The 27,094-nt window shown below is 35.4% G+C and overlaps 1 pseudogene; it reads left to right on the plus strand.

Moving 5' to 3' along the window:
* Nucleotides 1-1,379: 1,379 nt before the first annotated feature.
* LOC149231555 (alanine--glyoxylate aminotransferase 2 homolog 1, mitochondrial pseudogene) overlaps nt 1,380-27,094 on the plus strand; it is a 33,240-nt pseudogene continuing 7,525 nt past the window's right edge.

Here is a 27,094-nt window from a genome sequence, read left to right on the forward strand (position 1 = left end):
AGGATATTATCACCTTCTCTCTGTTTCTATGTTAATCTCTTATTCCATGTGCAAGGTTAGCATATTGTCTTTTCTAAACTGCCCGAGGTATGTTTCATGTCCCAAGAAATAGAGCTTTATCTGCAACATGTTATTGGGTTTGGTTGTGGAAGCGTTGCACATAACAGACATTGGTGAAAAGTGCATTTAACCATTCAAAAGTGAAAAAGGTAGGTTTTATCAGATGAATGTTAATTTAAGTCATTTTCTTGGCCCTTTTAGAAGACGGGCAGTATTATGTACTTAATAGATTCTTACTAATTATTTATTAGATGCAGGAAATTATATACCACCCTTGATGACTTACGGGTTGCTCGCATTTAATCCATTAATTATGGATTTTTTGGTAAGTTAGTATTTCCTGTTTCAGGTAAGCTTTGTAATAAATTTTGTAATTTACTGTACGATGCTATCGTGGAGGAAGAAAATTTATTGTCCTCCTTTGATGGGCTTTGTTTGGATATCATTCATGCCTTTGGATTTTTCTCATATCTCAAAATATTGTGCGCAAAATATCACTATCATTGTTTGTAAAGCATAGGTCGGAACTCCAGAATACTTTATATTGGTCTGATGTTAACTGGCTAGGTTCTGTTTCAATTAAGAAACTCACTTTATTTTACTGTTGCTCCAATCAAGTTCCCAATATGAATTCATGTTTGTAATTTACGGTCAGAAACTATAGTTTACAAAAGTGGATTAGATTTTGTGGATTGTTACACTTGTTTTCAAAATGTTGTTGAGTTTCCAGTTTATGGAAATCTTTATAAATTTCTCACAGCCCAGCCACCATGAGTGATATTCGTTTTCCTTAATCACATAGCTACCTTGTTAGAATCATGTCTGTTTTTTCATTTAACTTAATTGTTGTGTTATACTTTTTTTCAGTTGACAGTCAGGTTTGTCAGTGAAGTCTTGTAGAGGGCACTTATTAGTTGTACAAAATGAGAATTGAATTGTCCCTGCCATGTATAAAAATGTGATGAAATTTAATTTGAGTTTTGTTAGGACATGGTTCTGTAATATTGGTCAATTATGGATTTTACATCTGATATATTACTTTTCAAAATTATAGAAGCTGAAGTTCAGTACCACCAATATGTCATGCCATCTAGCCATTAACTCAATTATTAATTCTCCCAACGTTTGATAGAGTTTTATTGTCTGATAGTAATCTCAAGATGGAATGTAGTCTCCTTTTTTGGTGATGGTTTTATTCCAAGCATGTGTTCTGTCCCCTTATGGTTCTGGAGAATATGTTTCTGAAACCTTATCTTGAGTTTGCAAATCCTACATAGGGTCTCTCTGGGCTCGGTGAATTCTCCAACAATCTGTTTAAGATGGTTGGTGGAGATGGCCAATTAATGTCTGGTCACTTACTCACTGCTATTATAGATCAATGGGATCTCATGGTACTGTTGCAAGTGTGCAGGATAAGTATAATTGAGATGGTTTCAAAGTTAGTGTGGGTCCCAATGTAAGCAAAAGTTTCTGATTTCTCCTGTTTTTCCTAGATTTTCACGTCTGGGAGACTTCCGAGATTTCTGCGTTTTCAGTTTTAGTTTATGCTTGCAGATATTTGCTTACATTCTGGGTTGCAATATTGAATACATTGTGTTTCCATTATCAGAGATGTGAAATCTTGTTACGATTTTAACAAATATCATGCATGCATTTTAGTATTTTTTTCTTTACACTCGCTCATTAAGATGTCTCAATCAACTTCTGGAAATTATTCTTTACATGGAAAGTCCAATTAGCCATCATCAGTGCTGTCTTGTCATTTAGAGTCTCATGGATGAAAAGCCAAGGGTTTACTTTCTTGGATAAAAGGTTGAGTAATGGTTGCAGATTTCGGATGTATGTTTGGTCTCTTTGAGAAGATGAGAAATAGGATTAACAAATGCGTGGACTAGGGTATTTTTAGATACATTTGTATGTGTTTGTAAGTTGGTTCACAGACTGCATGAGCCCTTTCGGACTTCAAAAGCTTTTTGGAAATGAGCGATAAAAAAATTCCTAAAAGGAGCTTCTATTGGATATCATAAGTTTCTTGGAAATCAGAGACAAAGAAGCTTCTCGTGGACATTAAAAGGTTTTCAGAAATGAGAAAGCATCTTTTGACCATTTACTGGTTTTTCATACTCTTCGGGTGGAAACTATATCTATCACATCTTCAAATTGTAAGAATACAGGATGGTGGACAAACTTCGTTTCGATCCAGAGGAGCTTGAAGCAATGATTAAACACTTTGTCTACAAGACTGAAGGATTGGTTAAAATGGAGGTTTGTGGTCACCCTTGATGGATTGGTGTGACGTGGATTGGATACAAGAGCTCCATTTAGCCTTTTTGGAAGATGACAAAACAATCTGCAAACTTTAGATGGATTTCCATTTCTGCATAAGGTAGTACTTCGCCTATCCAGCTTCAAATTTAGGGAACATAAGATAATGGTTTCTCCAATAGACAGGTTCACTTTGTATATTTTTTGAAGACGATGTTGGAGCGTTTTATCATAGCCATAGTCAGTTGACATAATGTGCTAACATTGTACATTTCCTTGCCTATTATATTGTTATTTGGTTTTACCCAAGTATGTTGATATTTTTGGAAGGTATGCAACTTATAAAAGGTAAATGTGGAAGACAGAAGTGTAATTTTATAATGAAATTAGTATGACATGGTTAATGCTAGGATTTAGATTTCGTATTTTCAATTTAGCTTTTACAAAATATCATTATCATTTCATGCACATTGGTAAGACATGCACACGTGACTTGATTTTATCTCCCGTTATCTCTTGGAGTTCAAATTCAACCTATCCTCATCTTTTTAATTATCATTTATCTATTGCTGAATATTACAAAATTTGTTTTCTTCTTAAACCACTATTATGCTAATTATTTGGAAATACATATTATTCTCATTATTTTGATTACTTTACTGCTGTCATGTATTATGCAATAAAATTAATTTTCAAAACGAAATATTCCAAATGTTTGATGCGGTACATCTATCCCCTTCAAATTCCTAAATAAAATAATCCAATCCACATATACCAGTAGTGTTAATTTAATTTTCATTGGATTTTATGAATGATGCAAGTAGTTTAACTAAAATAATCCGATCCACATTGACTAATATTGTCAATTTCCATTGAATTTAATGATCGAGGCAAGTAATTTAGTCGTGATAGTCTTCTGATTATGTATTTAGACCAAACTCAGCTAATACATGCTCGTAAGAAATGATATGAGCATATGAGCATAAAGGTGTCTGGGATATGATTTGATTTTTCCACAATTAGAATTTTATATTATAACAATATTAATATATGTAATATGAGATTCACACCCATTTTTATGAAGACATTAGAAATATATGAACATAGAAGTATCAAAGTTACATTACGTAGTTAAAGGAATTGATTATATAAATAATTATTTATATTATGTAATTATATGAATAATTATTTATATTTTGTTTGGTATTTATGCGGTAAGACTAAATCCATACCAAACCTTAAAAGATTAAAATGATCTAAACCCAAACCATATCCAAGGAGGACCAGTAAGAACAAAGTTGGGAGGTTACATTCTTCTCTTCATTCACAAGGCAACGACTTCAATAGTTGAAGGCATTAACAATTGTGGGATATATACTCATATATGTGTCTATCTTTCATGTGTTGTGATATATCCCTCTCTTGGCGATGTCTCTACTAGATTTATATATTCTTCATGGCTCAGTTCCTCATTTGTCGCTTCGTGGAAGCCATGATCCATTAGGTTGTTGTCTATAACTCTTCAATAAGCTTTATTTGAATATCATCATCACTAACAATGTCATTAGGTGGAAGCGTGGGTGTCCATGTGGCCTCGCCACTTGCCAACCCACAATTGCTGCGTTGAACTAGCGTTTTTAATCACCCGCATTTGGGAGGTCTTCAAGACACATTGATCTATGTGAAAACCTTAAATGGTCCACAATATTCCACTATGATTTTTATCCATTTTCCCAAGTTCTAGGAATTCCTTTTTAGTTTGGAAGCCATGATTCATTAGGGTGTTGAATAGAATTCTTCAATAAGGCTTATTTGAATATCATCATAATTAATAACATCATTGGGACTAGCATTGAGGGTTAGCTCAATTGGTTGAGTACTTATCGTTAAAGCAACATTGCTATTGAGAGATTATGAGTTCAATTATCTCGCCACTCTTGAGGTTAGGGTCTGTGGTTGAACCATTAGGAAGTGATCATTTTGAGTGGATTTGCTTGATACAAATATTTCGTGGATGTAGTGATCACTGATCTTTGAGGTCTATGAAACATAGGGGAAAAAGTGTTATTGGGATCATGTATGTTCTTCTAAGTGTTGGCACAAAAAACACATGTCTAGAGGCTATCCTTTAAGACACGCTTGGAGGTAGTGCTATCCCTAAAATGCATTGAGATATATTGAAGCATCCTGTGGTTCACAATATTTAGTAATGATTTCTTTCCCATTTTCCCGAGTTTTATGAGTTTTTTGGATTTTATTGTAAAAAAGTCTCCTCAGTATGAAAGTTCACTTCATCATCCTTGGTTCACATGATTTTTTTTCTTAGTCGTGATTCCTTTAAACATGAATATTTCTTCTTGAAGTCAACTTCCAAAATGCTTCATTTGATAGAGGAGTTGCTCTTTTGGCCGTGTAGCCTTGAAGGGGTTCATCTGGAATATGATTGACGATGGTAATTGTTGTATGCAAAGACTAACAAATGAGGCAAATTTTTGATGACCATGCTTTTTGAGGTGATAGGGTGTGCTAAAGCTCAATTGTATGAATAGTGCAAAGTATAATCTTTGTCATTCCATGCAACATTACTTATTTTATTTATGAAAAATATGTACAATATAAGTTGTTTTATGGGTGGTCTTTATTGGAATAACGTGAGGCATTTTTAGTTAGTGATTTATTATCATGGAATTGAATGATTTTGTGATAAAATTCATATATATCTCTTTCCATTTTGACTTAGGTATTTTGACTGGTTGTAATAGTCATGTAAGACATTGGTGTTTGATAGGCATTTTCCACTTTCTACGCTATCTTTCTTCCTTCTAAGATCACTAGCACTACAAAGCTACAACTCTTTTAATATATTTGGTGCATTGAACTAGGCAAATTACACACCTTAAATAATGCCATTCTATAATGTTTTTTTCTCCATAAATATTTAATAGAAATAGGCAATGTTTGAGTCTTTTCTAAAATGGGAAAAGAAACATGAGAAAAAAAATGAAATCTACATATCGAGAACTACAATTTTCACGAAATATGATGCCTTGTATCATCTTTACATCAATCCAAAAGAGATTATCACCCCATCATTGCTTTGACATTTTGCCAAAAGAATTTACAAAAAAATCATCGAGGAAGATGCTTCACATTACCCTCCATGAATCTTGTCTCTGAAAAACATCCAGGTGTGTTTGATTGGGCTTCCTTGAGTCATAAAGATTTCATCTTTAATGCTCAAGCCATTGCTTCATTGAGATTCATATTCATGTTCTATAAAGTACCATGCTTTCTCATAACATGATGCAATAATATCTTATATAAATCTCATCTGTAATGCTTAGGCCATTTCTCCACTAAGATTCATATTCATGTTCTCTAAATTACCATTTATCCAAGAGAGAATAAGTTGAGTCTCCCATAAGTTGTTTATTAATGATTTTCCTTTTCAATGCTAAGGCAATAAGAGTGATGAAATCAATCACTACATGTGTTGCAAACAATGTTTCATTGCATGTGTCAACTTGGGTTGTAACTAGGATTGGTGGGTTGGTTTGATACCAAGTTGGTCCAAACTAGTATGCACTGGTTGAGTTTGTCATGAACCAACCAAGTCATTGTGTGTCCCACCCATGCGAAATTAACCAGTAGATTTTTTTTTTTTAAATTAACAAAATAATATATCTCCCCCCCAAAGCCTAGCAAATTCTTATAAAGAGTTCATGTAGGGTCTTTGAATCTTGGGACCATGGATGATAGGATTTAAATGGAGAAAAATATGCAAAAACCTGAATAAAACATGTAATAAATGTTAGAAAGTGTAGCAAGAAAGACTCAATTTGACTTCAACCTTAGTCAAATTGAGTAAATCAAATTTCCACATTAGCAAGACAACTTGGAGGCAGTGAACTAGTTCACCAATGATGCTTGTGTTGACTGATCATTTTTAGCAATCTAGTTCAATTATTTCAAGTTCGACCCAGTTAATTGTCCTCTAACAATCAATAGAGTTAGTTGAAGGCCAGTTGTGTAGTGAGACAACAATCTAACTTAGAGATCTGTAGGTTAACTGATCAATCAACCCAAAATTGTTCATGCATGCATGGAATTCAAATTCTTCAATTTGAGTAGAAGAATTAAGGCTAATGTATTTTTTTGTATACTAGTGGAGTGTACAAAATTTTGCATGCAGGTAGTTGATTAATCCTAGGGAATTGTGCAAGAAAATAAGAACCTTTCTTATTGTTTAGGAGCTCGAATTAGCTTAGATTTGCGCAAGGAACTAAGACGCTGAATGAGGCATAAAGTGGTTGAATGTTGGTAAGAGGTCCTCAATAAGTAGAGAACAATTTTACCTTTATAGGTTATGCTTGAAGTTGGAGCAAGCAATTGTAATAGATTCTCTATTCAATTGATTAATGGAAAGAGGCTTGAGGGGTTTTTCCCAGTTGGATTCCCCTAGAAATCATTGTGTATTCGTGGCTTTGTTTATTGCATGTTTATGTATGTTGTTTTAAATTGTGATTTCCATTTCGTAGATTAGTAGAGTAGAATCGTGTCTCTTGTTTTCAATTTGAAATCTTGAGCAATTGCAATTTATATCAAATTTCTATATGGTATCAGAGCCTTGAAATCACATTGGAAGCAATATTATATATCTGTCCCTTAGGAATTTTGAATTTGTAGTTTCAATGTTACAACTTTTCTTTAGATTCGAGAGGATGTCTTTCAACAGACTTAGATTGGAGTATGCCTCGGAGGGTAGATCAAATTTCATCATATGGAAGGATTGAATGGAAGCAGTACTTGATGATAATGGTGTGTTAGAATATGTTAAAAATGACATTGTAAAACCCCAACAGTTTGATGCACAACAATTAGCCCAATGGAAGAAGGATGTTGTTAGAGCTAGGAGGATCATCCTGGAAAGTGTGAGAGACCATGTGGTCTCAAATCTCCATGGCAAAGAAACACCTTTTGCTATGTGGAAGACACTGATTGAGCTATTCAGAAATAGCAGTGACCATAGAAAATTGGCCCTGAAAGACGAACTTCAAAATATTAGGATGCAAAAAAATGATACCATTCCACAATATCTAGCTAGGAGCCTATAGTAAGTGCGGGAGGAGATGCCTTGGCATCTCAATTCGAGCTAGATTTCACCCTCCTTGCTTGCTTGGCAAGCACAATAAGAGGGAGTGATTAGTACCTAGATTTTGGTGCCTTTTACCATATGACAGGGAATAAGGAATTTTTCAATACCCCGGAGGAGAAGGATCTCCAGATGCATATAGAACTTGGGGATGATGGGAGGTACAATGCTACATGAATTGGTACTATAATATTTAAGAGGGAGTTAGGGTCCCATCTTTGCCTCAAAGATGTTATGTTTGTATCTGGGTTGAAGAAGAACTTGATCTTTGTAGCAGTATTGGAAGATAAAAGATATGATGTTATTTTTAGTAAGGGGAAATCCTTTTTGAAATATGTAGCTATTGGGAAAGTGAAACAAATTGGAGTTAGAGTGAAAATTATTTATAAGCTAGAGGCATATTTTTCCACAATGCAACTATACCTCTAGGAGTGAGGTGAGACGATGTAGACCCTTAGTCCTAGAGTTGCAAATAATTTGGACAAGGTCCATTGAGGTTCCCTCCTCATGGATCATTACCTTGCTACAAGGGCCCACAATATTCAGTGGTAGAAGGATCAATATTAGTTGGTGCGGTCAGATGCTGAGGAGCACAAAGCAGTTTTGATAACAGTGCAAGAGGCACAATGCAGAGTCAACGTCAGTGCAATTTGCCTAGTAGACAGTTACAAAGACACAATTGATTAAATGTTTTTTTGGATGCTTCTCAGTTGCAGTTGTTGCAATAGCAACATCAATAGTGAGAGGTAGTGCTACAACACATTCCATAGGTGCTGGATAGGGCGGTGAAAAAACCCTTTCTTTCTAAGAGGGAGTGTTAGCAAGTGTAGCAAGAAAGTCTCAATTTGATTTTAGCTTTAGTCAAATTGAGTAAATTTAATTCCACACTAGCATGACAACTTGGAGGCAGTTAACTAGTGTGACATGGCTCTTATCACTCAACTAACTTAGTAAATTCGAGTTATAGGCTGGGAGTTCAATCATCCATGTGTTGATTGCTAAATTTTAGCAATCTAGTTTAGTTATTATTAGTTTGACTTAGTTAATTGATCTCTAACAATCAATAGAGTCAGTTAAAGTTTAGTTGTGTAGTGAGACAACATTATAACTCAGATATCTGTTAGTTGTTGAAGAATCTAGGGCAATTGGATATAATAGGATTTTTCTATACTTGATAACAATTTGTGAAGCACTTTTTCAATTTATCTTGTTAGCATGATCTTCTTCTCTTATTATTATTGTATGTGTGTTTACTTCATCAAACTGCTACCAAAACACAAGAAACAAGAACACAAGATATTGGCTCTCTGCCAGGGCAAGACCTCTCTCTCTTAGAGAGGAAAACCCTTTCATAATGTTATCTTATTGAAGCTTCTTATTGATCAATGCCAAACCCTAGACCCTTGACAAGAATATCTTCTTTCTCTTGACACTTTGTTTTCCGACACTTCGTCCTCCTTCTGACACTTCGTTTCTCGGCACTTTGTCCTCCTTCCTTTGGAAACTGCTGATAGACCTTGTTTATGTGAGCTCTAGAAGAAATAATTATCTTTGATACTTAGTGAGATCCTTCACCTATGAAGATACCTTCCTTCTCTTGTCCAACTGAGCTTCTTCTTGATGTGTAGTTGTAGACTTGATATGACAGCACTGCAGCCCTAGTTTCTCGCACATTTGGGAGGTTTCCTTGTATATTTGACTCCTTTTTCCTTCGCTTGGGAGAGCCTCTTCTTCGATCTAGTGGGAGGCCTTATAGGCCTAAGTTTCTAGCCCAAACAAATATAAATATGCAACTGTGATATTGTTGCTGTAGTGATCGCATACAACCCTCCTTTCCTCGCACGTGTGATTGTAATCTACCCTTAGAATAGGCCTTTACACTTTGGTTTTGTCTCCTCCTTCACTGCACTCGAGGCTTCTTATGCTTGTCATTCTTCACCCTTTTCTCGACTTCTTATCTCGCTGATTTCAGAGGCTTTAGTGCTTGTCATTGGAGGAGTGGACAACCTCTATATATAGAGTCCTGTCCCTCCTTTAGGCCGAGTTGAGGCCAACTTGACTTAAGGCCGACTTGAATTTTCCACTTTGTTTTTTCTTCTTTGGTGATGTCATTGCACGGAGAGGACTTGTGACTTTGCTTGGAGGGATATCTTTGACTCTAATACATAAATATACATGGTGTAACATGCTCTTATGGGTCTTCAACATTTTATTTTGACTCTTTGTCTTACCTATAGCACTTTGACATGTGCTAGACCTATTTCAAGGAGCAAGAAACTCATTGATAAATATAACAAAAATAATATTTGTTTTCTTGTATAAATACAAATATCAAAATTACATTTATGAAGATCGAACCTAATTACACTTTCTTCAACACTCCCTCTTAACTAGGGAGGTATTCATAGATTATTACAAGGGGTTTGACTATTTTTCAATCTTGAATAATTCACATAAGAGAAACTGGATTGGAAATCCATATGTTATAGCATCATAGTAACCAACATTGTTCATAGCAAGACTTTGACTAACAACTCTATCTTTAATAAGACTAGAACACAATGTTGACGAGACCAATGACTTATAGACACCTTAATCATTGTCTCTCAAGGTACATACCCACCCGGGTGTTCAGTGAGTATGACTTTTTAGGACTATTCTTGTCTTGGGTTCCCAACCCTCAAAGAATATCCATCCTCTTGCCTACTCTTGTCTTGGATGCCCTACACATCCTCAAAGAGTATTAGATGCCAGATGATTACCCAATCCTTCCATTCTTTCTTCCCAAGTGAATACAAGAATGTTGTGTCTATCTCTTCCTCTTAATTGAGGAATACATGTCCAATTTTCCTCTGACCAGAAACTTGACCAAGCTCCTTTGTAATTAAGAACTTGTTAGAAACTCCCTCTTAGTTTGGGACTTGTCCACACATCAGCAACTTCTTCTTCGTGGGTTCTTTGGCTGTTGAATCTCCTTCTTCCTTTGATGTCATGAGGTTTTTGTTTGCATTTCTTCTTGGTAGGGCATTGACCATCAATCACTTTCCTTCCTGGCTTGTCATGTCATTGCTTCCTTCGTGGAAAGTGGCCTTCTTGATATATGTCAGGTTATTTCGTCATACTACTCCTTTGTCATCTGACTATGCTTTAGAATATTTATCACATTGATGCTTAGTTGTACTTGCTTGTTCCATTACTTCGATTTAGTAGCCCTTCATGACTTCATCCTGATATTTGCTTCAACATCAAATAGTGCTTGGATGGCTTTTTCATCATGACATCTTAGTAGAGTTGGATAAGTTATTTGCACCTTAATATCTCCAAGGCCTTCATAGGTGTCAAGGGTCCTTTGGTATTTTTCTTCCTTTGTAAGAGTTGTCATGCCTTCTTTTGGGTGATCTCTTTAATGGATCTTGTCAGATAGTGATCTCTTTCTTCATTTACATCTTCTTGGATTGATTAGTCAACCACCTTATACTCCTTATGGGAGCACTTCTTCATGTTGACCTTCTTTGTATTGTAGTACATGCTTTCGAGCATGTCATTGGTGAAATAGATCCTTTTATGCTTGATCATGTTTTAGAACCATTCCAATGACTCTAATATATATTATGACATGACTAACTTTGATGTATACATACCTCATCTTGATTATGCTTTGATCATCTTGGCTTCATTTGATGGTTCTTCTTGATTGGTGTAACCTTTCTTGCTTCATCTTTTCTTGCCTACATATCATCCTTTCTTGAATCTCATGAATGAGATTCATAATGAGACATCTGCTCTTATTTATCAACCTTCTTTTGAATATTCTATTAGAGGATCTTGAAGACCCTTATCCTACAAATTTTCCTTCCTTTTGATGATAGAGGCCTTCTAAGATTCTTAATCATGATAAATTATTCTTTCATTGTGGATGAGGTCCTATAATAGGTATTCTCCTATATGAATATCTTGAGCTATATCTACACCATGCTCTTATATTCTAGAAGATTCTACTTAACTATTCATTCTATCGTATATCTATATGCTCCTATGCTACTCAAAACTTTGAAACAAGACTTAAGTAAAGAGGTTGACTTAGTCATAGTAGAGATCTGGAGGATCTTCCTTCTTCTGCTTCTTGTCTTCTTATTTCACTTCTTGAGTTATGTGTGCTTCTTCCCTTTTTCTCTTGTTGTTGTTTGCCTTCTTAAGTTTGGGACAATCCCTTTTGTAGTGTCCATATTCTTCGCATCCAAAGTATTGAAATTTGGACATATCTCTATTGCTTATTTTTCATGGACCAAATTTTCCCTTAGTGGGGTAGCTTCCTTCTTGGCATATATGCTTGATGTGAAGTTGCCCCAATCCTCAGGTAGAGCATTGAGTCTACAATTGTCATTTCTCTGTCAGACATGACTTCTCCTAGTTCTTGAAGTTGATCACTCATCTCGGAGATCTTCATGAAGTAGGGAGCTATTCATTCCTTTGATATCTTCATTTTGTACAAGTCATTTCGTAGAGATTTCACTTCTCTAGCTGCGCTTACCGCGAATAACTCTATTAGTTTATGATAGATTTCTTTTGATGTTTCAAATTTGGAGACATAAGGGACGAGAGAGTCCTTGATAGATTCTATTAGAATCCTTTGAGATCTTGTCTCATCCTTATTGTACTTGGCTAACGCTTGATTTTGTTCCTTAACAGGGATAGTGATATTTCCTTTGGTGAGGTATAGAAGTTCATTCTCTTTGATAAGTAAATCAATCCTCTTTTTCCATGCAAGGAAGTTAGTGGTCCCAACCAATTTGTTACTTTCCTTGCAAAAAATACATTGATTTATATTCAGGAGGGGATATATACTTGATAGAGTTTTTTGATGTAGTAGTCTTGCTTTCTTCTTGAAGACTTGATGACTTTCCTTCTTGGATCTTCAAATTGCTTTCTTCAAATAGACTTGCTTGATGATGAGATTTGCTTTGAGAGTAAGACTTGACTTATAGTGCTTCTTCCCTTGAAGATGGTGTAGCTTGATGTAGGTCCTTTGACTTGATCTTCTTGTAGGTGTCTTTATATGAAAGGCTTCTTACTTTGTAGTCCTTGATGAATAGTAGATGGTAGACCTTCTTGTCCTTGATGTGTCACCTTAGCTCTGAAACCATGTTGAAGAATCTAGGGCAATTAGATATAGTAGGATCCTTTTATACTTGATAACAAATTGTGAAGCACTTTTTCAATTTAACTTGCTAGCTTGATATTCTTCTCTTATTATTATTATATGTGTGTTTACTTCATCAAAATGCTACCAAAACACAAGAAACAAGAACACAAGATATTGGTTCTCTGCCAGGGCAAAACCTCTCTCTCTTGAGAGGAAAACCCTTTCGTAAATTCCTCTTATTGAAGCTTCTTATTGATCAATGCCAAACCCCAGACCCTTGACAAGAATATCCTCCTAGCACAAGTCAAGCCCCTCCTTCCGACACTTCGTTTCTCGACACTTCGTCCTCATTCTTCTTTTGGAAACTGGTGATAGACCTTGCTTATGTGAGCTCTAGAAGAGATACTTACCTTTGATACTTAGTGAGTTCCTTCATCTATGAAGATACCTTCCTTCTCTTGTCCAACCGATCTTCTTATTGATGTGTAGTTGCAGACTTGATATGAAAACATTGCAGCCCTGTAGTGGGAGGCCTTATAGGCATAAGTTTCTAGCCCAAACAAAGATAAATACACAACAACCCTTTATACTTCAGTTTTGTCTCCTTCTTTGCTGCACTAGAGGCTCCTTATGCTCGTCTTTCTTCACCCTTTTCTCGGCTTCTTTCCTCACTAATTTTAGAGGCTTTATTGCTTGTCGTTGGAGGAGTGGATGACCTCTATATATAGAGGTCTATCCCTCCTTTAGGTCGACTTTGTTTTTGCTTCTTTGGTGATGTCGTTTCATGGAGAGGACTTGTGACTTTGCTTGGAGGGATATCTTTGACTCTAATACATAAATATACATGGTGTAACATGCTCTTAAGGGTCTTCAAGATTTTATTTGGGCTCTTTGACCTACCTATAACACTTTGACACGTGTTAGACCTATTTCAATGAGCAAGAAACTCATTGATAAATATAACAAAACAATATTTCCTTTCTTATATAAATACAAATATCAAAATTACATTTATGAAGACCGAACCTAGTTACACTTTCTTCAACATTAGTTAATTGATCAATCAACCCAAAATAGCTCATGCATGGATGAAATTCAAATTCCTCAGTTGGAGTGGAGGAATTAAGGGTAATGCAAAATTATTTGTATACTAGTGGAGTGTACAAAATTTTGCATGCAGGCATTTGATCAATCCTTGGGAATTGCACAAGGAAATAGAAACCTTTCCTATTGTTTAGGAGCTCAAATTAGCTTAGATTTGTGCAAGGATATAGGAGAATGATGTAGGCATAAAGTGACTAAGTGTTGGCCAGAGGTCCTCAATCAATAGAGAGAACAATTTTGCTTTTGTAGGTTGTGCTCAGAGCTGGAGCAAACAATTGTAATAGTTTCTCTATTCAACTAATTAATGCAAAGAGGATTGAGGGGTTTTTCCTAGTTGGGTTCCATTAGAAATTATGTGTACTTGTGGTAGTTCTTGTTGCATGTCTATGCATGTCGTTCTAAATTTTGATTTGCATTCTGCAGATCAGTGGATTAGAATCGTGTCTCTTGTTTTCAGTGTGAAATATTGAGCAGTTACAATTTCTATCAAATTTCTACAATAAGTAATAAATTACTACTACTGAGGGTGTAGATGTCCTTGAGGAGTGTGAAGATTTTGAGCCAGATGATGTTTTGTAGCTCATGTTGATGATCCTATTTCTAGTAGTGATGATGACTTTGATGAGGCCATAGAGGCCATTTAGAGCCTTATTGATTATGTATTTTATTGTTGATATATACGACACTCAGTGCCATTTTGATATATTCATTCTTACATGGGATATAAATGTACATAATTTGCATATTTTGTCTTTAATGGTTTGGAATCTTGAACATAATATTTTTTCATTAAAATTTAATTATGTTGTGTACTTTTTTGAAAACGAGTCATTGAATATCAGTGAGAACTTGAGTTGATAAGTAGTTGAGTCAAAGTCCAAGTTTGAGTTTTAAAACAATGGTTTCAACATGATAATGTCCTTGTTCTTAATTATACCTTTTGGGATATAAAATTTGCTTTGCCAATGTCAAGTTTCATTCTTATTATTTCCTTATTTGATTATCACTCCAATCTATATTGTGTCTTCACAAAATTTGCTGCACCACTTTATTTTATTTCTCCATTACATGTTTTAAGCTCAAATTATTATTCCTTTGAGAATAACATTGATTTTCTTGTTTGGAATTCGATGGAGGTTGCATTGAAACATGGTTGATGCATTCATGGTATACTTATAATTCATTACTTTCACAAATTAACTGATGCCTCCATATCTTCAAAGCATGAACCAATGCTAACATCTCATGAGTTGGATAATTGAGTCAAAGGTTTTTTAATTTCCATGATTCATAACTTATTATTCATTCTTCTTACATTAATAACCCACTAATTTGCTCATGAAAATCATCCATACATTTGAGGAATTCTTTTGGAATGTTTTCTATGATGAACATAGATGTTGTTGTGAGGAGCTTCCTCAACCATTCAAACCTTCTTTATGTAGAGCACTTCAAAATAATATTTCTCCCTTTCTTTAAAATTGGTAGAGTGGCCAACCTTTATAAACTTTTTATAATATCTTGCTAAATCTAAAAAGCTCACTAATTCATTCTTATATGTGGGCCAAATGATAATGATGTCATTACTCTTTGGGTCAATCTTTAAAAATTATACAAAGTAGATATTGAATTTTTATTTTGTATGAGGTCCCAAATTGATGCAAGAGCATTGAAAACAAGCTTATGATTGAGCCAAAAACATAGGTAAAGTTGATGACAAAAACAAGTAAACGCAAAACGTATTTGCAATGTAAAGGTATTTGATGAACTATGTATGGGAAAGATTTTACTAGAGAATCGATGGATACAATCATTGGTAATGCTAATATTCTGGTGGATGGTAATTATTTTATATGAAATTCAACTACATGCGTGTTTTAGATGTTTTGGATGAACGAGGTGAAGCATAAATCTAAGAATATGGAACATGTGAAAAGATGTAAAAATGAAATCAATTGCCATGAATTCTTTCTGTGGTTATCAATGCCTTGCAAACGAGGAGGATGAAAAGTTTTCTTTGTTGCATGAACGCTTCCTTGTGTCACTGCTGTGCAGTCTCTACCAAGGCGAGTGTATTGATATGTATCAACCTTTCTCTGTGTTGAGAAACAATTTGAATACAAAAGTGAAACCAAAATCTTGTGGACTGAAGATCATAAGGAGATCTGGAAAAGCAACAATGTGTGGTCATAGTAAGGAAAGAAGTGTTATGGGTTGAAATTGTGTTAAAGGAACACTAGGAATGTGGAAAGAATCTCTGAATGAGATCACCGTGCAATGTTTGTGGGATTATATCTTCATGTGAAAGATTTTGCAACTATGAAAAGTGAAGATGGTGCTCAAATTAGTGAAGGACATATTCAGATATCTAAAGAAAGGCATCACATTTGAAGTGTGTTGACTATATGGTGGAAAGAGAGAGCTGCATAGAGAAAGAAGTCTTTGTTGTTAAGAGAAGCCACTTCTGCCTGAAGGAGATGTCACTGCATGAGACTGGAAAGTGATTGTGAAGGCACTATGTTTTGGGAAGAAATCACTGGTATTGTTGAAGGAACTTGCAAGGTCGAAGAAGGCGTTAATGACAATGCTCTTTGCATTTATATGTATTGAACTCCATCTGAAGGGTTCTATTGGAAATGGTGATGACCTTTGCATTTTGAATTGTGAAGAGAAGGCATAATTTTGGGAAATTGACCTCTTTGAAGAAATTGCCTTCGAAGCAAGGGATACTCTGCATAAACTACGTTGATTAGAATCGACCAACTTAGGAATCTATGCTCTTGTCAGTGATCGAGGGATCGATTTGTTTTGATTTGACCATAATCAAACTATGTGGAGGAGCAACAACTTAAAGCGTTATCTATAGTAAATCCAATAACTTTTCTACAAGAAATTTTGGTAATAAACAAAATTGATGCCCTGTAGAATGCATTTTTTAGATTTGTAACTTCCTTGCGTGATATATCTCTAAGAAAACATTTAGATTTAAGTTTTAAATGTTTTTCAACACCATAAAATTGTCTAGGCATGTTTTAAGGACACACAGTCAAATATGATTTAAAAGAGAAAGATAGGAAAAACATACTACAAATTTGGAACAAAGGTTATTTTGTGATATTGAGTGGCAGAGAGGGATGTAATTTCTAGCCAGAATTTGAAGTCACGGGCAAAGTTTTTTTTATGAAAGGCAAAATTTATTTCGCAACAAAAGTGGTATGAAGAGTTTAATGAAGTTTTTTGTAGCATAGTCTAAAGTTGAGTTTAGAGGAAACATTGGGTTAAATTAAAGATTGGATGCATTATTAACGTGTAAGTATGGTAATGTCAGTGCATGAAGGTTATTACCTAATATCCAACGTGTAAGTATGGTAATGTCAGTGCATGAAGGTTATTGAAGTTGTGAAAGTCAAAGTTAATCATGTAATGCAAAGTTTGGTTCTTATCATAATGGCGTTAAGTTTGACCAACTGTTGTCACAAGTTGAGTCTATGTTGGAACTGGTCATTCCTATATTAGACAATATTTGCAGGTACCAGATAAGTATAATGAAGACATGATGAAGAGTTAAAGAAGATGACAATTGAAGACCAATGAAGAAAAGAGATGTGATCATGTGATTACAATGAAATGTTGCAGAAATTTTGTTAGAGAGAGATGCCCTTCCTACAAATTTTGTGCAGGTATTGCAGCCGACATGTAAGTATGGAGATGAAGATTGAAGACAAATGCAAAAAGAAGCAAAGACAATTGAACGGGAATGAAGATATTTGGCAGAAAACCTTAAGAAGAACAAGTTTCAGTGTAGTCAAGTCAAAGTTGTGGAGATGTGTGAGTAGAGTGCAAAAGCCTAGAAGAGCAAAGGAGGTGCCCAAAAGGTTCCAACGAAGAGAACCAAAGAAAATTCCAAGTTAGCAGAGAAAGATTGGTAGAGTGTTGTGAAAAGGATACTTGCAACTCACACGTGGGCATGACGAAGCTCACAAATGAGGAAGTGAAAGATGACTATGGATGGTCATATAGAGGGTTCAAGAGGAAGACACAAGAAAGTGAAAGAAGACTCCATGAAAACAAAGGAGAAAGAGATGAGAGACATACGAGGATGAGGACACAGAATGCAAAAAAATACAATAAAAGTGACACAACAGAAGCATGACGGAAAAAACGGAAAAGGAGGAAAGGTATAAATAAAGTTAATGCGTAATGTGTTGTAACAAGGTTATATAAACCTTGTTGAAAGTTGAGAAAGTGTATGTACCAAAGTCATATGTGATGTAAGCCTACAAAGAAAGAGAGAGAGAGTTACCCCTTAGAGTTTGTGGCAAGCTTGAAACCATTATGTAGCAATTTGTGGTCCATAAAAAACCATTTTTGTAAAGGTTGCCATCATGTGTATTGTGGTAATTGTACCATGTGAGCATGCAATTCATTCAATGTAAGAAGCTCAAATGTGAATTTGAGGTTGTTAGGAATGACCATTGAGTCAAAGGAAAATTAAGGAGAGAATTTGCAAGAGTTGAGGAACACATGGTCAAGAGACCATGAAATGTTTTGTTCTTTGGGAGTCTGATGCAGGGGCATCAATAACATGATTATGGGTGAGCCATAAACATAGGTGATAGATGATGACCGATATGGAAAGGGGAAAACATGTATAAGTAAAAGGCATTTTCAATGCAAAGGTAGTTGATGAACAATACATGGGAAAGCGTTTCCTAGAGAACCAACATATACAATGGTTGGAAACCCATGTATTCCTTGAATAGTAATTCTTTTATATGGACTTCAACTACATGTGTGTTTTGCAGGAATGAGGTGAAGCATGGAGGATGTGGGAAGAAGACCATAAATCCAAGAAGATGAAATGTGTGAAGAGATGTAAAGATGAAAGGAAAAGTTTGAGGACCAAAGGAAAGAAAATGGAAAAATAATTATAAAGTATTCATTAGAAAGGGATATGAGACATAATGCATATGGGAGAATTATTAATGTATGAAAATGGAATAATTGAGATAAACATATCCCTGAGAAGATAGAGGAGGAATAGGGATATTAGTATCAAAAGTTATGTATAAATTCATGGGGATATGGTAGAGGATCCAGTGGAGATTTTAGGAGATGGTTAAGGAGAGGATTCAAATTAATGACTAAATATGAAAATGGTTGTTATAGTTTCCTTGTATATAAGATTCCTTGTATATAAGATGAACATTTTTAAACTTTTATATTATTATGAAAGTGTATATGGGTGATTAATAGAGATTTCCCCTAGAGGTGTATTATGGAGTGAATTTTGTTATCTTGCTTCTTATGCGATGTGAGTTTTTGAGTGTATATTTTCTGCTACATTATACGAGTGTCAATTTTAATGGAAGGAAACATTTAACCTGTATAATGTGGTATCATAGCACATGATTATGCTCTTTGAGATTGTAGAGGGTATTAATCAAACTTCTGTTTAAGAGAATTGATAGGTACATATTGACTGGTGCATGCAATTTGTAGCGGTAAGCTGCTGTTTGTGTGAATAAGTCATGCTGTATGGAGGAGTTATGAAAATGGTTGTTATAGTCCCCTTATATTATATAAGGATACAATTTGTAACATTTTTTATTATTATGAAAGTGTATGTGTTATTACTATAGATTTCCCCTACAAGGGAACTATAAAGTGAAAAATTTGTTATCTTGCTTCTTATGTGATGTGAGTTTTTGAATGTATATTTTCTGCTACATTATATGACTATGGATTTCAATGGAAGGCAACATGATTCTTGCATTACAAATTTACTTTGTTTCACATGGAATTTGTGTTTTCTCAGCATTGTCAAAACAATGCTCAAATCGTTTCATGTTCCTCCCTAGTTTGTGAGCTTACTAGAATTTATTCAAATAATTTTCAAAGACATCATTTATCAACCTCATAGACATTGTAGAAACTATTTTGAAACCAAGGGAAATACCAATACACTGTGTTGGGCACATCTTCCCTTGACATCTTAATTTGATTGTACCTTGACCTCAAGTCTAGCTTGGAAATTATTTTGGAACTCTTTCTTCGGTAAAACAAAGTGTCAATTGATGCAAGCCATGATGACACATTTGGTCTTATGAATCCCCTTACTAGCAACTTCAATTTCAAATTCATTTCTAACGAGTTAGTCCTGCTTTGTAAATAAGGTGATCTACATATTGTTGCAATGTTATAATTGAGTTATTGATTAAGTGACATTCTTGAAACCTCTTTAGGAAATAAACAAACTCTTGGATGACATGCAAATGCATTGTTTATTCCTCAATTCCTTCCTCCACTATGCCCACTTGGGTTGTGAAGGTCGTACAACCTTTTGAGACACTTTTGTTTGTGTGCATGACTAAAATTAATCTAATTGTGTCAGGATTACCATTTCATGGTAATTAACCTTTTCATGATGGGGATTCAACCAATCAATAGGTATTATACCATCATATTCACCCATAGGAATATTTTGTTACTCCATTTCTTTCTCCAATTGCTTCTGTTCTTTATCCTCCCCTTGTAATTTATGCCGAAACAACCCCGACTAAAAATCCATCTAATAAAGTTAATAAAGGCAAAAATAAGATGAAGGTCATGGGACACATATTCCAAGTTGAATGTTGGGAAAAAACATAGTGATGGGTATCACTGGTGATCATTTAATGGCTATGGAAACTGGCAAATGCATTGGCAAAGGATTTGGAAAGGTAAAATTGCATTAATTGGCATTTATTTATGAAGATAATGAAAAATAGGAGAAAAGGAAGGTGAAAGGTCATATAATTGCATGTGAGGAAAATTCAAGGAAAAATAGAGGAAAATGAAGAGAATAGAGGCCTCAATGATAAAAAGGATTTTGAGGATCTATTCACAAGTTTTTGTCAGTATAAGCTTTTTTTAGTTTTACCTTGGAGCTCTCTTCTATTTTCTCTCTCTCTCACTCTTGCAAACTTAGAGTTTTCTTGGAGCATTCTTAGAGCACACTGGATATGGAGAAAGAAGGCAAAGGAAAACATGAAAGCGCAAGGGGATAGTGGGATCAATAACTACAACTGGATTTCTTTGCAGGTATTGAGTCACATTTATAATTTACATGTTGGTTTTGGCATGCACGGTGTATGCATGCGTTTATTGGTTATGATCTGTCATTGGCACGGAGGATTGCTCAAATTAAAAATGGTTTTTCCTAGCCTTGCCATTTCCTGGATAGCCATGGTGTTGTGGGTTTTCCATTTTGTTTTTTGATTGGTGCTCATGTTCCTTATGGTTGTGGGTTGAGTTTTTAGTTCCTGGAGCCTTGGTTGGACAAACGTTCTGGAAGCCCTGGAATAACTTGGGTTGAGTTACTAGACTAGGAAGCCATTGGTTGGAAAAACGCTCTGGATCCCTTGGTGGGTTGAGTTACTAGTCCTGGAGCCTTGGTTGGACAAACGCTCTCGAGCCCTACAAAAATTGTGGGTTGAGTTACTAGTCTTGGAGCTGGGTTGGAGCAAACACTCTAGAGCCTCAGACAACTTGGGTAGAGACCAATTTAGGGATGGTTTGTGATCTCTAACTGTGGGTTGGAATCACTGGTTGAGGGTTGAGGTGGTTTGGCCTTTGTAAGCCTTGGTTTGGTTATGATTTGTTTATTTCGTGAGATCCCACATCCATGCTTGGAATATGGTGCGGGGGTGATTAGTTGAAAGAGAGATTTGGTTCAACCCAATCTATGGTTGGGTGGTACGTGGAAGTCCCTAACTTGGTTGGATTTGCATATGTTAATAAGAGCTCATTTCCTCTTGTATTTTATGAGTAAATTTACTTGTTATTATTCTGGTTATAAGCATGACTACATGACATATTTTAGTTATGGCTCTCATCATGTGTTAATTGGTACATGAGTGATTATTAAATGCATTACCTAATAGATGTTGTTACAACTATTATGAGAGGGAAACAAACCTTCTTGATGATTTTCAGATAAGTATGAGACCCTTGTGTTTAGATATGCATTTATAACCTGTAGATTTCAAGTTCACAAAATGTTTGATAAAATGTCTATCATGGTTAGACCTGGTTAGGTCAAGTTATTTATTGAGTTTTGCATTAATTGCTTTGTCCTTGTTTCATTCATCACTTTGGAAAGTTCTATCAAGTTCTGGACAAAGGTCTGGATGTTGGCCCTGAAAAAGTGGCTCAAATTCCAAGGTTGATGGCTCAGAACTGGGAAATCTAGATTGCAGTCGCTCGGAAGCAGGGTTATCCATGCGACTGGAGGGTTATAGTCGTAGGATTTCCTTGTCATGGGAGCGAATGGGAGTCCAAATCAGTGAAAAAGAAAATTTACTCAGGGTTTGAGCACCTGGAGTGGTGGTTTAGCTCCTGGGGAGTCTTGTAGTTCCTGAGGAAGGATAGTGAAGTTTCATTTTGCTGATTCCACTTCTTTAATTGTACCTAGGAGGTTCAGTCATATCATAGTAACTCTTCGTCACATGTTTCCCCTGGCATGCCAAAGAACTTGGGTAAATGTGAGAGGAGGTGGTTACATATGCCTAGCTCTTTTTTAAATCACCTTTGCTTTAGAAAGTTTTCCTTATACATTGCTATTACAAGTTTTGTAGGAGAAATTTTTTATGTTTTGGTTTTGATTTTCTCCTCAAGCATATGCATGAATTTGTCTAATTTGAATTCTTCTATTAGCATTAAAGCATACTTGCTTTGGCCTGTGAACTTTCTCATATCCTTTAGGGATAATTGATCCTTGCTTCAACTCATTAGAGCCATTTTATTTTGTAGGACGTCTCACTTAAATACTTCAACTCAAAATATCTTTGAGGTTTGACCAATCCATTATCTCTTCCTCAATTACTGTTACTTGTTTGATGATGTCCCATGAAAGGGATGCATTATCCATGCACTAATACATTTTCCTAAGTTAATAACCCAATTTTTGATACTAAGAGTCTAATTTTTTTTTGGTGACCTAACCATGTAGCTCTTATACTTATTCTTTGCCTTAGAACGCAATGATTCCAATGCTTTTATAATTTATTTCAATGAAGTTATATATCCATAATTTGGTTTCTCAAGGTTGTCACAGTTTATTGTCATAGTCAACGATTTAAGACCCAATTATTGACTACTTTCTTGTGGTTGCTTTATTATTCATTTCTACCTATCACACTAGATGTTATCCATTACTCGTAAGTATGGCCCTGTAATTTTTTTCCACCCTATAAAATCTTTCATATCATTCTCGTTTCTTTATTCAAAACTTCAAAATAGAGTTTGCTTGCATTTTTTCAAAAATAAAAACTATTTTCAACATTGGAACAAAAATAATTCAACACTTTCCACAATAAAGGTTTCAAGCTATTTCTATCCGTAAGTGTAACATTATTTTCAATAAGTAATGAAACAATCTTAACTTGAGTGTCCTCAATAACCAAGTTGAGCATTCATTTCATAGTTTTGAGGGGGTTGTAGGTTCAGTTCAAATTTCTTCAATATCATTGCCTAAAATCACTTTCATTAAATGCTTCAATCTATAATTTGCTTATAAAAGTGGTTTGCTTTTATTAAAGGAAAACATCATAGGATCCCTACTTTTTCCTTGGAAAATTTGAAATGAGGTTGAATCAAAACTCAATTGCTAGCTATAATCTAAGGGACTCAACCATATTTGAACTTGTGACATATGATCTTATTGGAAACATAAGTTGTGATGATGGTTCCACTTATTGAGCTAACCCCTAGGGCCACCCACATGCCATCTCTCTCTACACGCAGACATGAGTGTAGGTATACCTATGTTTTTTTTAACCAGAATAAAAAGTAAAAAAACAAAAACAAAATCATAGGTCTCTATTAGCTTAAGTAAAAAAGATCCTAAAAGGGTTTTCAAAGCTAATTTTTACAGTCATATATATATATATACACACACACACACATTTGTGCAGTTCATGCACGGTTCATAGACCTCAGAGATAGGTGACCACTAAGTCCATAAAATAAATGTACCAGGAAAATCCACTCGAAGGGATCACTTCCTACCGGTTCAACCACAGAGCTTGATCTTGAGAGTGTCGAGAGAATTGAACCTGTGACCTCTCAATAACAAAGGTTATTTAATGACGGGGACTCAACCAATTGAGCTAACCCTCATGGCTAGTCATCTTTAGGCCTATATTAACTATGCTAGGAAGACCTATATGATGGCCAACTCATATAGTTGGACTGTCCAAGTTATTTCTTACAAGTGAAATCCCCCATAATAAAAAATGTTGTAAATTCCCACGTTCAAGAATTGATTAAGAATAAGGAATAAGTACACAAAATGGGGAATAGGTTGAGAAGATATCTCAACAATTCCCATTAAAATATCTAGTCTCTAAGACTAGGAAACTAAAAGGTTTTGAATTACAATCTCAATAACATTCACATTGTACAAATAACAATACATATTGAATTATGTAAATACAGGGACCAAAGTGTTAATTTGGAAGCTCAGGGACAAATTCCCTCCATTGGAAAACCTTTGTCATCAAGAAAGACCCCTCCAAGCCCTTGGAAGAATTTAATTTGGTTAAGGAAAATTAATTTTTTTATTTTGGAATCCCATGTGCATAGAAGGACAAGTTTGCCCTAAGAAGAATTTGGATGCCCTTGGATACCTATAAATACAAGTCAAGTGACCCTCATTTGTAGATCATAAATCATTCTTCTTTCTTTGATTTGGCTCACACAAGTTTGAGGCAGTTTGCAGATATTTGTTCATATAGGTCTGAAATTGCAGGGTTTGAAGCTCACACGTGTGATTAGGGTTTTTGGTTCCCAGCTGCAGGCACGCTACAAGATATTTTTGATTGCAACTACATGCATGCTACAAGATACTAAGATCATGACTATAGTTATACTAAGATCATACTTGCATCTATTATGACTGCTTCTGGACTATATATCGAGACAGAGTGTGTCTTCATGAGATCACGGCCTTATCACAATAATGATGAGATTGTGAGGTTGCTTCAAATGTCATTGTATAGATATACCTAGACAGTGAACACCAAGGAGATGAGGAATGTAGTTTTATCAATGTAAATATTGCAAAGATATCCGTGATGCACTCTACTGTACCCATCGAAGTTCTTGAGCTTGAGGACAGGCCTTCGAGAATTCCATCCGAAATTCTTTCTGCAACTGTCTTGTACTTCCTGCACCTATACAAAATTCAGGGAGAAACCGGGTTTTGTTATTCTGCACTTCCTGTACCCATTCGAAGCTCTGAAACACCGTGATTTCATGCGAAAATCTTAGATGAATTCGAGATCTGTCTCTATGATTTGCGAATACCCTAGTTGGGTATTTATAATTGTTTCGTCCCAATATTTAGCCGACCCATCAATGTGAACAAATGTGTCTCTGTTTGCAAGCTGACATGACTTTCATTTAGTTCATTTGCTGGCCGAATTCATCCAAAGGATTGTGCTTGTATTGGAGGTTGTTCTAGACATTCAATTGGACCCATATACAATACACATAGGCTCAAGAAGAGCTCTTCACTTTTCTTTTGATTCTTTGACTTTCCTAGACCTATGGAATGAGCATAAACTCATTCATATAATTTACAAAAATAATATCTCTTTTTTCTTGACAAGTACAAAGATCAAAATTACATTGAAAAATACCCAACCTAGTTACACTTTTCTTCAACACCCCCTCTTAACTAGGGAGCTATTTACAATGGTACTTGGTTATTATCAATATGAAGAATTTATCATAAGAAGAATTAGATTGGTAACCCATCTGTATAACATCATAGTAATCAACATGTTTCCACAACAAGACCTTGACTGCCAACTCTATCTCTCATCAGATCAGAGCACAATGTTGGCGAGACTAATAACTATAGACACCTTCCTCATTGTCTCTCAAGGTACATACCCACCCGGGTGTTCATTGAGTATGATCTTCTAGGACTATTCTTATCTTGGGTTCCCATCCCTCAAAGAATATCTGTCCTCTTTCCTACTCTTATCTTGGATGGCCTACAAATCCTCAAATAGTATAAGGTTCCAGATGATTACCCAATTCCCCCATTATTTATTTCGAGGTGAAGACAAGAACGTTGTGTCTATTTCTCCCTCTCAATTAGGGATGACACATCCACCATGTGTCTACATTTCTCTTCATGGCCTTCACTAATACTTACGGCTATTAGTCTTGTTCTAGTGGATGACACATGAAATAGAAAAACACATCTGTCACTCCTTTGTAATCAGGGGTGATTTAATTCAAGCTCCCTCTTGATCAGGAAGCTGTCAAAGCTTCATATTAGCTAGGGACTCTTCTATAAATCAACAAATTCTTCTTCGTGGGTCCTTCATCTGCTTGATCAACTTCTTTCCTTGATGTCATAAAATTCAGTTGAGATTATTTCTTGTAGGGCATCAACCATTGATCACTTTCCTTCTCGGTTCGTCTTGTCATTCCTTTCTTCATGGAAAGTGGCCTTCTTGATACATATCTGGAACCTTCATCATGTAGCTACTTCTTTCCCATCATGCTTCTTTCAGGAATTTCCATCCACCACATGAATGCCAGTTGTACTTGTACTTACAATTCTTGTTCCAGTAGCCTTGCATGCACTCATCCAGATATTATTCAAGAAATCAAAACAATATTAAATTAAATCGTACCTTACTAGATGGTTCTTCATCATGATATATTCCTGTAGGTATCAACATCCTGCATTCATGTTGACACATCTCCCAAAGATATCCATTGTCAAGGGTCTTCATCTTTTCCATCAGAGTCTTCATATCTTTCTGGGAGATTTCCTAGTCAAGTATTCTTGGTATTTTGGATGTTGATTGCCTTCATTAGGGTTGCATATATCATGATCTCTTACTTCCTCACTCATTCCATTCCAGGAGCTTTCAATCAGCGTTTCTTAACTATAGTCAACCACCTCATACTTCATATGAGGACATGTTATGTTGATTTCATCTTAGTGTGACTTTATGCCTTCTTGCATCCTTTCAGAGGAGGAGATCCTTTTTCTCTTGATCATGCTTCTCAAGATAGAAGTAATGATCCATGTTACCTGCAACCATACGAGATGACATAATAATATTAAACACAAGCATACATACCTTATTTTACCTTTAGGTCATCGAGGCTTCTTCCAATAGCTTCCTTGGTTGAAGAGATCTTCAATCCCTTGATACGCTTCATGTCATCACATCATTATCTCATGGATTTCATAGGTTGGAATTCTTGTTGAAACACTTGCTTCCTCTCTAGATTAGAGAACCCTTTGATGAGGATTCCATCAAAGAATTTTGAGGATCTTCTATATCCCCAATTGACAG

Source organism: Pinus tabuliformis, chromosome J (assembly GCF_031772625.1).
Source record: "Pinus tabuliformis cultivar Carrire ecotype Pingquan chromosome J, CPIR1, whole genome shotgun sequence".
NCBI lineage: Eukaryota > Viridiplantae > Streptophyta > Pinopsida > Pinales > Pinaceae > Pinus > Pinus tabuliformis.